Below are 12500 nucleotides of genomic sequence, written 5' to 3' on the forward strand. Positions count from 1 at the left end.
GCCAACCGGGGGCGGACGGCAGGTGCGGGGGCTCTGCGTGCGAGTGAGAGGGCAACGTCTGCGGAGAGGTGCAACGCCGGCCTGAACACCGGCAGAGCCGGCCCGCCGGGAAGCCCCTCCGACGCGCCCTAAACGCCTCATCGATCAGTAAGGGAAGGGAACGGAGGAAGGAGCGGAGGCCCCACGGCCACGAGTCCTGGGACAGCGACGGCCACTCGCACCCGTCGCCAACCGGGGGCGGACGGCAGGTGCGGGGGCTCTGCGTGCGAGTGAGGGCAACGCCTGCGAGAGGTGCTCCAACGGCCTGAACACCGGCAGAGCCGGCCCGCCGTGGAGGCTCTCCGACGCACCCGAGGACGCCTCAGCGGGCGCTGCCTGTGGGTCTGGATCAGTCAAATCGTGGAGCGGGAGGTGCCACGGGCCACCCGGCTCCAGACAACGATTCCCTTGAGGAAGGTAACGGGACCGGGGGATGGCCACAGCAGGCTCAACTGCCCCAGCTCCTCCAGCGTTCGAGTGCCGGCAACCGCCACCGGCTGCCGGTCTTTGCCCGCCCCACAGGCAACCGCTTGCCGTCGGGGAAAAAAAAGGCACCTGGACCCATGCCGCGCACGGGTGTTCGGGGCCTGGGGGAATGCCACAGAAGCGAGACAACCCCAGCCGCCTGCGTTCGACTTGCCAGCCACCAGGTACAGCCGCACTTTTCTTCCCGCTTCGCGGGCTCCAGCTTAAGGCCGGAGAAAACGCGATGAGGTGCCGCCACCTCTAACCCGGTACAGCGCTGCAGACCTTTCCACCGAGCCCTCCTGCAACCAGGCAAGCCGGGGCAGGCCGGACACCACAGGCCGCCCACGCGTGGCTCATGCCGGCAGAAACAGGACGAGGCGCTGCGGCCTCTCACCTGTGCCATCATCGGGCCCTTGGGGGCTGGGGGGAAGCTGCGGCACGCACGAGAACCCCCAGCCGTCTGCATCCGGCTGCCAGCCACCGGGACCGGCTGCCGCTTGCACTCTGCCCAATTCGTGCATGGGCTCCAGCTTAAGGCCGGAGAAAACGCGATGAGGTGCCGCCACCTCTAACCCGGTACAGCGCTGCAGACCTTTCCACCGAGCCCTCCTGCAACCAGGCAAGCCGGGGCAGGCCGGACACCACAGGCCGCCCACGCGTGGCTCATGCCGGCAGAAACAGGACGAGGCGCTGCGGCCTCTCACCTGTGCCATCATCGGGCCCTCGGGGGCTGGGGGGAAGCTGCGGCACGCACGAGAACCCCCAGCCGTCTGCATCCGGCTGCCAGCCACCGGGACCGGCTGCCGCTTGCACTCTGCCCAATTCGTGCATGGGCTCCAGCTTAAGGCCGGAGAAAACGCGATGAGGTGCCGCCACCTCTAAACCCGGTACAGCGCTGCAGACCTTTCCACCGAGCCCTCCTGCAACCAGGCAAGCCGGGGCAGGCCGGACACCACAGGCCGCCCACGCGTGGCTCATGCCGGCAAAAACAGGACGAGGCGCTGCGGCCTCTCACCTGTGCCATCATCGGGCCCTCGGGGGCTGGGGGGAAGCTGCGGCACGCACGAGAACCCCCAGCCGTCTGCATCCAGCTGCCAGCCACCGGGACCGGCTGCCGCTCTGCCCGCTCCAGCTTAAGGCCAGAGTCAAAGGACGAGGTGCCGCCACCTCGCCCGCCCATCACCAGGCCCTCAGGAGGCGGCGGCAGCCGCGGCGGGCTGGATGCTCACGGGCAGCTGCCCTCGCATATACCAGCGCTCCACCTTTGCCATCATCGGGCCCTCCGGGGCCGGGGGAAAGCCGAGGCAGGCTCGGCTCCACCCGGTCTTCCAGCGTTCGAGTGCCGGTGGCCGCCGCCGGCCACCGGGCTATGCCCTGCGGAATCCACCTTTGCACCTCTCGCACCACTCGGGTCAACAGCCACCGCCAGCCTGCCAGACCCTCGCAGGCGCCCGGCTGGCTTACTTGGAAAACACCGGGAGAGACCAACCGGCCGAACAGACAGAAAACGAGCCGAACCACCAGGCAAAACCACCACCACAACGGCCGCCCAGCGCTCCACTTCGCCGGCTGAGCCGTAAGCCTTGCAGCCGCTCACTAGCGCTGCTCCGTGCACGAGTCACCACTACCTCCTATAGTACGGGAGATCACGTCCCCGCCCCCGGCCGGCTCCAAGAGTGCCGTCCCTGCCCACCGGGGAGACCCGCCAATGACACCGACTTTTACGATGACGTAACTGGAGGCAGCGAAAAACAGCGACCCCTTGGCCAGCTCCGAGAAAGTGGCGGGGCTATCAGGTCTACCTCCCCGCCCCCGAAATGCGGCTAAGTCCCGCCGGAGCCGGGTAGACCTGGCGGCTCTTTTCACCGGCCGCTGCGGCAGCGACACCCCGCGTCCTCCGGGCGCCGCCGGCGGCCGCGCCGGCCTCCGGAGCCGGGTAGACCTGGCGGCCGCCCGCGGAGCCGGGTAGACCTGGCGGCTCTTTTCACCGGCCGCTGCGGCAGCGACACCCCGCGTCCTCCGGGCGCCGCCGGCGGCCGCGCCGGCCTCCGGAGCCGGGTAGACCTGGCGGCCGCCCGCGGAGCCGGGTAGACCTGGCGGCTCTTTTCACCGGCCGCTGCGGCAGCGACACCCCGCGTCCTCCGGGCGCCGCCGGCGGCCGCGCCGGCCTCCGGAGCCGGGTAGACCTGGCGGCCGCCCGCGGAGCCGGGTAGACCTGGCAGCCCTTTTCACCGGCCGCTGCGGCAGCGACACCCCGCGTCCTCCGGGCGCCGCCGGCGGCCGCGCCGGCCTCCGGAGCCGGGTAGACCTGGCGGCCGCCCGCGGAGCCGGGTAGACCTGGCGGCCCTTTTCACCGGCCGCTGCGGCAGCGACACCCCGCGTCCTCCGGGCGCCGCCGGCGGCCGCGCCGGCCTCCGGAGCCGGGTAGACCTGGCGGCCGCCCGCGGAGCCGGGTAGACCTGGCGGCCCTTTTCACCGGCCGCTGCGGCAGCGACACCCCGCGTCCTCCGGGCGCCGCCGGCGGCCGCGCCGGCCTCCGGAGCCGGGTAGACCTGGCGGCCGCCCGCGGAGCCGGGTAGACCTGGCGGCCCTTTTCACCGGCCGCTGCGGCAGCGACACCCCGCGTCCTCCGGGCGCCGCCGGCGGCCGCGCCGGCCTCCGGAGCCGGGTAGACCTGGCGGCCGCCCGCGGAGCCGGGTAGACCTGGCAGCCGTTCGGTGCCCCTTGGGCGGGGGGGGGCGGGGGGGGCAGGTGCGCCTGTTTTTGGTTCGTTTTTTTCGGTTTTTTTTTTTTTTTCCTTTCTTTTGAGATTTTAGCAAATCTGATTAAAAGGGCCACCCTCTCCCGGTTCTCCCGGACGGCATTTCTTTCCCCCTCCCCTTCCCGAGTTTGAACCACTTCTACACCAAGGGAGCACGTTTAAACGTACTGTCTGATGCAAGAGTTATTTCACCTTTATTGATTCCGGCGGGAAATATTAATACAATATTAACGACAACCAGTTTTCAAAATAATTTTTGTTTCCTGACACACACACCCCCCCCCCCCACCCTCGTCGTTCTCATGCACGTGCACGCACCTATTCCGAGCCGGTGGCTGCCAGGCACTTGCCAGCTTCACCACACCAGCCAGCCCCTCTGCTCCGCTGCTGCCCCCCCCCCCCCCAACCATATTCTGTCGGCGGGGTCCGGGCAGAGGTGGCAGCCCCCGGCACAAACTGCCCGGCTCCCCGGCGCGAGTTCGCTGTTCACTGGGTGCCTTCAGGACTGGTAGCCCCTTGCCAGGTTCAGGTTCGGGTCCCGGCGCTGCTGGGTGCTCGCCGACTTTTGGTTTTGGTTTTTGCGGTCTTGGGCTTTTTTTGGGGGGTTGTTTTTAATTTTTCTCCCCCCCCCCGCCTGTTTTTTTTTGGTGTTTTTTTGACGTTTTCCTTTTTTTTCATAAAATAAATACTTTAAAATACATATCTGCGATCCTGCAGGCACTGCCACCCCCCCCCCCCCGGTGACACACGCGCGCTCAGAGGCGCGCGCACACACACACACACACACACACACAGAACGCGACGCAGGCACACACAGCTACACGCACCCCTGCACCGGTGTGCTCCCCCTCCCTCCCCGCGCTGCAGTCCCGGACCTGCAGGCCAGTAGGTGCAGCCCCCCCCCCCCCCCCCCTCCCCCGGCCCCACCCGATCACAGACTTTCCGGCGCCCTGGAGACGGGGGGTTGGGGGGCGGGTGGCTGGGTGGGGTGGTCTGCAGCCCGGCAACGGGGCCCCCGGAAACTGTGGTGTTTCCCGCCACGGCAACGGTCTGCTGCTCAGTCGCGGCGGCAGCAGCGGCGGGGAAAGGAGGCTAGAAAAGAGGGGGGGCGAGAGCGGCTGGCGAGCAGGCGGGGAGCCTGGCGCAGAGGTAGGCTGGCGAGGGGGGACGGTGTGTCTTTTCGGAGAAGGCTTCTGTTTGGATCGGTTGGAGTTTTATTTTTTTTACTTCTCTCCCCCGTCCCCGTCCCCGTCCCCGTCCCCCCCCCCCCGGTCGTTTAGTTTTCCCCCCGCGGCGGGGGCGGGCAGGAGTGGAGCAGGGCGAGAGCGGCTGGCGAGCAGGCGGGGAGCCTGGCGCAGAGGCAGGCTGGCGAGGGGGGACGGTGTGTCTTTTCGGAGAAGGCTTCTGTTTGGATCGGTTGGAGTTTTATTTTTTTTACTTCTCTCCCCCGTCCCCGTCCCCGTCCCCGTCCCCCCCCCCCCCGGTCGTTTAGTTTTCCCCCCGCGGCGGGGGCGGGCAGGAATGGAGCAGGGCGAGAGCGGCTGGCGAGCAGGCGGGGAGCCTGGCGCAGAGGCAGGCTGGCGAGGGGGGACGGTGTGTCTTTTCGGAGAAGGCTTCTGTTTGGATCGGTTGGAGTTTTATTTTTTTTACTTCTCTCCCCCGTCCCCGTCCCCGTCCCCGTCCCCCCCCCCCCCGGTCGTTTAGTTTTCCCCCCGCGGCGGGGGCGGGCGGGAGTGGAGCAGGGCGAGAGCGGCTGGCGAGCAGGCGGGGAGCCTGGCGCAGAGGCAGGCTGGCGAGGGGGGACGGTGTGTCTTTTCGGAGAAGGCTTCTGTTTGGATCGGTTGGAGTTTTATTTTTTTTACTTCTCTCCCCCGTCCCCGTCCCCGTCCCACCCCCCCGGTCCTTTAGTTTTCCCCCCGCGGCGGGGGCGGGCGGGAGTGGAGCAGGGCGAGTGCGTGGCTGGCTGAGAAAGAAAGGCGGGAGCGGGGCCACGGGTGCGGCAGGATAGGGACTCGGCAGCTGGGGTTTAGAGACGGCAGGGCACCGGGGGGGCTCCCCTCTCCCGCCCGGGCACGGAGCCGGCAGGGACGCCGCAGGGTCCTAAAGTCTCCCGCCTTCCACCACCGGGGGCGGCAAGCCTGGTGGCGGAAGGGGGGAGCAGGGGCAGCCAGGCTCGGCGCGAACTGCGTGGCGGGAGGGCGGGGGGGCGGTGTGTGTGTGCGTGCAGCGGCGGGCCCGGGGTGACGGGGGTGGGGGGTGTCGGCCCGGGGCCCTGTTTCGGGCGGGGGGGGGGGGGGGCTGCGCGCGTGTGCGTTTTGAGCGCACGACTGTGAGCGGGGCAGCGGGTGGAGGGTTTGGGCTGGGGGGGGCCGGTTGCGGGGGGGGGGGTGCGCACGTGTGTAGCCCCGTGCGAGTGGGTGCGGTGGCGGGCGGGAGGTGTTTGGGGCGGGGACTCGAATGGGGGGGGGCAGTGCGTGCGTGCGCGTGCGTGTGTCTAAGGGCGGGTGAGCGGCTGCAGCAGCAGGCGGTGGGCGTTCGGGCCGGGGGCCTGTTTTGGCGGGGTGCGGGCGCGCACGCAGGTGGAAATGAGAAAGATTTGTAACGGTGTCGCTAACGCCGCTTTCTCTGTTACAGCCCGGGTGGTCGGCCGCTTCGACGTCCGGCCTGCGCCCGTGCCTGCCTACGGGCGATGCGCTCGGCTCCCGGTCGGACCCGTCCCTGGCAAAGCAGCAGCCGCGTGCCTCGGCCTGGGCAGAGACCTGGGGCTCCAGGGCCCCAGCCAGGGCTGCCGGAGAGGCGCGCCGCGCTTCCGACAGAGGGGCATCAGCGGCTCCGTCGCCGGCGGGATGCGTTCGAGCGGTGAGGAAGGTCCCAGCGGCCTTAGGCGGTGGCGGGGGGCGCGCTCCTTCGGCGACGGGAGCGGGGGGGAAACGGCCCCGGGGTGGGCCGGTCAGCCGGCACGGCGGCCACGCGAGCTCGTCGTCTCCGAGGATGCTCGGCTAAGTCGGCCTCGGCCACAGGGACCGCTTGTCAGGCAGCCGACTGGCTTTCTTCAGAGGCCTGCGAGACCGCCGTCCCTCGGAGGCCAATGAACAGTTAATGCGCGATAACGCAGGGGCCGGAGAACGCTAACGTTAACCAAGAGCGTCGCAAGGTCCTAAAGGAGTGCCGCAATCAGACTTTAGGAGTCGGTAATTTATAATACTGGTGACTACTAATCGAGTCATATTCAATCCGTGACGATCCGCTGGTAGGTACGTACGTACGTACGTACGTATTCCTTCTCCGGCTATTAACGAAGGGACGCACACCTAGCGTGCGTGAACGAATGAGTTTTGTTATTTAAGGAACTGCCAGAAAGCGTATTACCGCGTAGCGCTAAATCAGTCGGTAGGTGACGCTCCATAAACGATACAATCCAGCATCGCTCGTCAACTGTTAATAACTTCAATCGATGACGATTCATAGCGTATCGATTCTTCTGTATTCGTTTAGGAGCGGATCCCACGCCAACGGTGCCACGCGGTACCCGGACGGCCACCGACTCGTACAGAGACGAGAGAGCAGCGTCGGCGCCTCTTCCCGAAGAAGTCGTTACCGATAAAGTACTCCGACTGTGGGTAACGCTTTGCTCTCACGTTTTTGACGCGTGCCTGCCTGCCTGCCTGCCTGCCTGCGTGCGTGGTAAAAGACAAGCTGTCAGACACAATAAATTTTAAGAAAGTGGAATCGCGGAGCGGTCTTAATACACTAATCAGGACCGGCCCGTAGCGCGGCCAGGGAGTGCAGGCCGACCCTGCAGCGTGGCCAGGTTTACCCGGAGACACAGGTAAGGAGGCCAGGACTACCCCGGAGCATCAGGTAGGGATACCGGGCTGACCCCCAGAAAGTCAGGTAGGGTGGCCGGGCCTACCCCGGAGCGCCTGTAGGGACCGCAGGTGTACCCCGGAGCACCGGTAGGGGTACCAGCACTACCCCGGAGGATGAGGTAGGGGCGCCAGGCCTACCCCGGAGCGTCGGGTAGGGACACCGGGATGACCCCAGAGGGTCAGGTAGGGTGGCCGGGCCTACCCCGGAGCGCCTGTAGGGACCGCAGGTGTACCCCGGAGCACCGGCAGGGGTACCGGCACTACCCCGGAGGATGAGGTAGGGGCGCCAGGCCTACCCCGGAGCGTCGGGTAGGGACACCGGGCTGACCCCGGAGGGTCAGGTAGGGTGGCCGGGCCTACCCCGGAGCGCCTGTAGGGACCGCAGGTGTACCCCGGAGCACCGGCAGGGGTACCGGCACTACCCCGGAGGATGAGGTAGGGGCGCCAGGCCTACCCCGGAGCGTCGGGTAGGGACACCGGGCTGACCCCGGAGGGTCAGGTAGGGTGGCCGGGCCTACCCCGGAGCGCCTGTAGGGACCGCAGGTGTACCCCGGAGCACCGGCAGGGGTACCGGCACTACCCCGGAGGATGAGGTAGGGGCGCCAGGCCTACCCCGGAGCGTCGGGTAGGGATACCGGGCTGACCCCGGAGGGTCAGGTAGGGTGGCCGGGCCTACCCCGGAGCGCCTGTAGGGACCGCAGGTGTACCCCGGAGCACCGGCAGGGGTACCGGCACTACCCCGGAGGATGAGGTAGGGGCGCCAGGCCTACCCCGGAGCGTCGGGTAGGGACACCGGGCTGACCCCAGAGGGTCAGGTAGGGTGGCCGGGCCTACCCCGGAGCGCCTGTAGGGACCGCAGGTGTACCCCGGAGCACCGGCAGGGGTACCGGCACTACCCCGGAGGATGAGGTAGGGGCGCCAGGCCTACCCCGGAGCGTCGGGTAGGGATACCGGGCTGACCCCGGAGGGTCAGGTAGGGTGGCCGGGCCTACCCCGGAGCGCCTGTAGGGACCGCAGGTGTACCCCGGAGCACCGGCAGGGGTACCGGCACTACCCCGGAGGATGAGGTAGGGGCGCCAGGCCTACCCCGGAGCGTCGGGTAGGGACACCGGGCTGACCCCAGAGGGTCAGGTAGGGTGGCCGGGCCTACCCCGGAGCGCCTGTAGGGACCGCAGGTGTACCCCGGAGCACCGGCAGGGGTACCGGCACTACCCCGGAGGATGAGGTAGGGGCGCCAGGCCTACCCCGGAGCGTCGGGTAGGGATACCGGGCTGACCCCGGAGGGTCAGGTAGGGTGGCCGGGCCTACCCCGGAGCGCCTGTAGGGACCGCAGGTGTACCCCGGAGCACCGGCAGGGGTACCGGCACTACCCCGGAGGATGAGGTAGGGGCGCCAGGCCTACCCCGGAGCGTCGGGTAGGGATACCGGGCTGACCCCGGAGGGTCAGGTAGGGTGGCCGGGCCTACCCCGGAGCGCCTGTAGGGACCGCAGGTGTACCCCGGAGCACCGGCAGGGGTACCGGCACTACCCCGGAGGATGAGGTAGGGGCGCCAGGCCTACCCCGGAGCGTCGGGTAGGGATACCGGGCTGACCCCGGAGGGTCAGGTAGGGTGGCCGGGCCTACCCCGGAGCGCCTGTAGGGACCGCAGGTGTACCCCGGAGCACCGGCAGGGGTACCGGCACTACCCCGGAGGATGAGGTAGGGGCGCCAGGCCTACCCCGGAGCGTCGGGTAGGGATACCGGGCTGACCCCGGAGGGTCAGGTAGGGTGGCCGGGCCTACCCCGGAGCGCCTGTAGGGACCGCAGGTGTACCCCGGAGCACCGGCAGGGGTACCGGCACTACCCCGGAGGATGAGGTAGGGGCGCCAGGCCTACCCCGGAGCGTCGGGTAGGGATACCGGGCTGACCCCGGAGGGTCAGGTAGGGTGGCCGGGCCTACCCCGGAGCGCCTGTAGGGACCGCAGGTGTACCCCGGAGCACCGGCAGGGGTACCGGCACTACCCCGGAGGATGAGGTAGGGGCGCCAGGCCTACCCCGGAGCGTCGGGTAGGGACACCGGGCTGACCCCAGAGGGTCAGGTAGGGTGGCCGGGCCTACCCCGGAGCGCCTGTAGGGACCGCAGGTGTATCCCGGAGCACCGGTAGGGGTACGGGTACTACCCCGGAGGATGAGGTAGGGGCGCCAGGCCTACCCCGGAGCGTCGGGTAGGGATACCGGGCTGACCCCGGAGGGTCAGGTAGGGTGGCCGGGCCTACCCCGGAGCGCCTGTAGGGACCGCAGGTGTACCCCGGAGCACCGGCAGGGGTACCGGCACTACCCCGGAGGATGAGGTAGGGGCGCCAGGCCTACCCCGGAGCGTCGGGTAGGGATACCGGGCTGACCCCGGAGGGTCAGGTAGGGTGGCCGGGCCTACCCCGGAGCGCCTGTAGGGACCGCAGGTGTACCCCGGAGCACCGGTAGGGGTACCGGCACTACCCCGGAGCATGAGGTAGGGGCGCCAGGCGTACCCCGGAGCGTCGGGTAGGGACACCGGGCTGACCCCGGAGGGTCAGGTAGGGTGGCCGGGCCTACCCCGGAGCGCCTGTAGGGACAGCAGGTGTATCCCGGAGCACCGGTAGGGGTACGGGTACTACCCCGGAGGATGAGGTAGGGGCGCCAGGCCTACCCCGGAGCGTCGGGTAGGGATACCGGGCTGACCCCAGAGGGTCAGGTAGGGTGGCTGGGCCTACCCCGGAGCGCCTGTAGGGACCGCAGGTGTACCCCGGAGCACCGGCAGGGGTACCGGCACTACCCCGGAGGATGAGGTAGGGGCGCCAGGCCTACCCCGGAGCGTCGGGTAGGGATACCGGGCTGACCCCGGAGGGTCAGGTAGGGTGGCCGGGCCTACCCCGGAGCGCCTGTAGGGACAGCAGGTGTACCCCGGAGCACCGGTAGGGGTACCGGTACTACCCCGGAGCATGAGGTAGGGGCGCCAGGCGTACCCCGGAGCGTCGGGTAGGGACACCGGGCTGACCCCAGAGGGTCAGGTAGGGTGGCCGGGCCTACCCCGGAGCGCCTGTAGGGACAGCAGGTGTATCCCGGAGCACCGGTAGGGGTACGGGTACTACCCCGGAGGATGAGGTAGGGGCGCCAGGCCTACCCCGGAGCGTCGGGTAGGGATACCGGGCTGACCCCGGAGGGTCAGGTAGGGTGGCCGGGCCTACCCTGGAGGGTCAGGATGGGGGGCCGGGATCCATCGCCGCGTGCCCGTAGGGACAGCAGGTAGAACTCCGGCGCATCACAAAGGGTTCCGCCACGGGCCCAGAGTACTGGTGGGGGAACGGGTTCTATCCCGGAACGTCGCCTGGGGACACCGGGCGTAAGGCGGAGGGTCGGGTAGGAAGGCTGGGTCTAAACTCGCGCGCCCGTAGGGACAGCAGTTTTTCCCCCGGCGTACCGGGCGGGGGTACCGGTACTGCCCCGGAGTACTGACGGGGGTACACGGGTACTACCCCGGGGTACCGGGCGGCGGTATACGGGTACTACCAAGGAGTACAGGACGGGGGTATACGGGTACTACGAAGGAGCACAGGTGGGGGTTACGGGTAGTACCCCGGAGTACCGGGCGGGGGCATACGGGTACTGCCCCAGAGTACCGGGCGGGGGTATGCGGGTACTGCCCCGGAGTACCGGGTGGAGGTATATGGGTACTTCCCCGGAGTACCGGGCGGGGGTATGCGGGTACTGCCCCGGAGTACCGGGCGGGGGTATACGGGTACTACCAAGGAAGGAGTACAGGTGGGGGTTACGGGTAGCACCCCGGAGTACCGGGCGGGGGTACCGGTACTGCCCCGGAGTACCGGGCGGGGGTATGCGGGTACTGCCCCGGAGTACCGGGCGGGGGTATACGGGTACAACCAAGGAAGGAGTACAGGTGGGGGTTACGGGTAGCACCCCGGAGTACTGGGCGGGGGTACCGGTACTGCCCCGGAGTACCGGGCGGGGGTATGCGGGTACTGCCCCGGAGTACCGGGCGGGGGTATACGGGTACTACCAAGGAAGGAGTACAGGTGCGGGTTACGGGTAGTACCCCGGAGTACCGGGCGGGGGTACCGGTACTGCCCCGGAGTACCGGGCGGGGGTATGCGGGTACTGCCCCGGAGTACCGGGTGGAGGTATATGGGTACTGCCCCGGAGTACTGGCGGGGGTACACGGGTACTGCCCCGGAGTACCGGGCGGGGGTATACGGGTACTACCAAGGAGTACAGGTGGGGGTTACGGGTAGTACCCCGGAGTACCGGGCGGGGGCATACGGGTACTGCCCCGGAGTACCGGGCGGGGGCATAGGGGTGCTGCCCCGGAGTACCGGGCGGGGGTATGCGGGTACTGCCCCGGAGTACCGGGTGGAGGTATATGGGTACTTCCCCGGAGTACCGGGCGGGGGTATGCGGGTACTGCCCCGGAGTACCGGGCGGAGGTATATGGGTACTTCCCCGGAGTACCGGGCGGGGGTATGCGGGTACTGCCCCGGAGTACCGGGCGGGGGTATACGGGTACTACCAAAGAGTACAGGTGGGGGTTACGGGTACTACCCCTGGCTGAAGGGTGGGGGTACTGGTACTACCCCGGAGTACCAATGAGGGTTACGGGTACTACCCCTGGCTGCCGGGTAGGGGTAATGGTACTACACCGGAGTGTCGGCATGGGACGCCAAGCTAAGTCTGGAGCATCAGGTAGGGATGCCAGGACTGCTCTGGACGGTCAGGTAAGGTGGCCAGGTCTACCCCTTGGGCCGGCAAGGGGAGGCCAGGTCTACCCCTTGGGCCGGCAAGGGGAGGCCAGGTCTACCCCTTGGGCCGGCAAGGGGCGGCCAGGTCTACCCCTTGGGCCGGCAAGGGGCGGCCAGGTCTACCCCTTGGGCCGGCAAGGGGCGGCCAGGTCTACCCCTTGGGCCGGCAAGGGGCGGCCAGGTCTACCCCTTGGGCCGGCAAGGGGAGGCCAGGTCTACCCCTTGGGCCGGCAAGGGGCGGCCAGGTCTACCCCTTGGGCCGGCAAGGGGCGGCCAGGTCTACCCCTTGGGCCGGCAAGGGGAGGCCAGGTCTACCCCTTGGGCCGGCAAGGGGAGGCCAGGTCTACCCCTTGGGCCGGCAAGGGGAGGCCAGGTCTACCCCTTGGGCCGGCAAGGGGAGGCCAGGTCTACCCCTTGGGCCGGCAAGGGGAGGCCAGGTCTACCCCTTGGGCCGGCAAGGGGAGGCCAGGTCTACCCCTTGGGCCGGCAAGGGGCGGCCAGGTCTACCCCTTGGGCCGGCAAGGGGCGGCCAGGTCTACCCCTTGGGCCGGCAAGGGGCGGCCAGGTCTACCCCTGGGCCGGCAAGGGGAGGC

Source organism: Buteo buteo, unplaced genomic scaffold (assembly GCF_964188355.1).
Source record: "Buteo buteo unplaced genomic scaffold, bButBut1.hap1.1 HAP1_SCAFFOLD_51, whole genome shotgun sequence".
Taxonomy (NCBI): domain Eukaryota; kingdom Metazoa; phylum Chordata; class Aves; order Accipitriformes; family Accipitridae; genus Buteo; species Buteo buteo.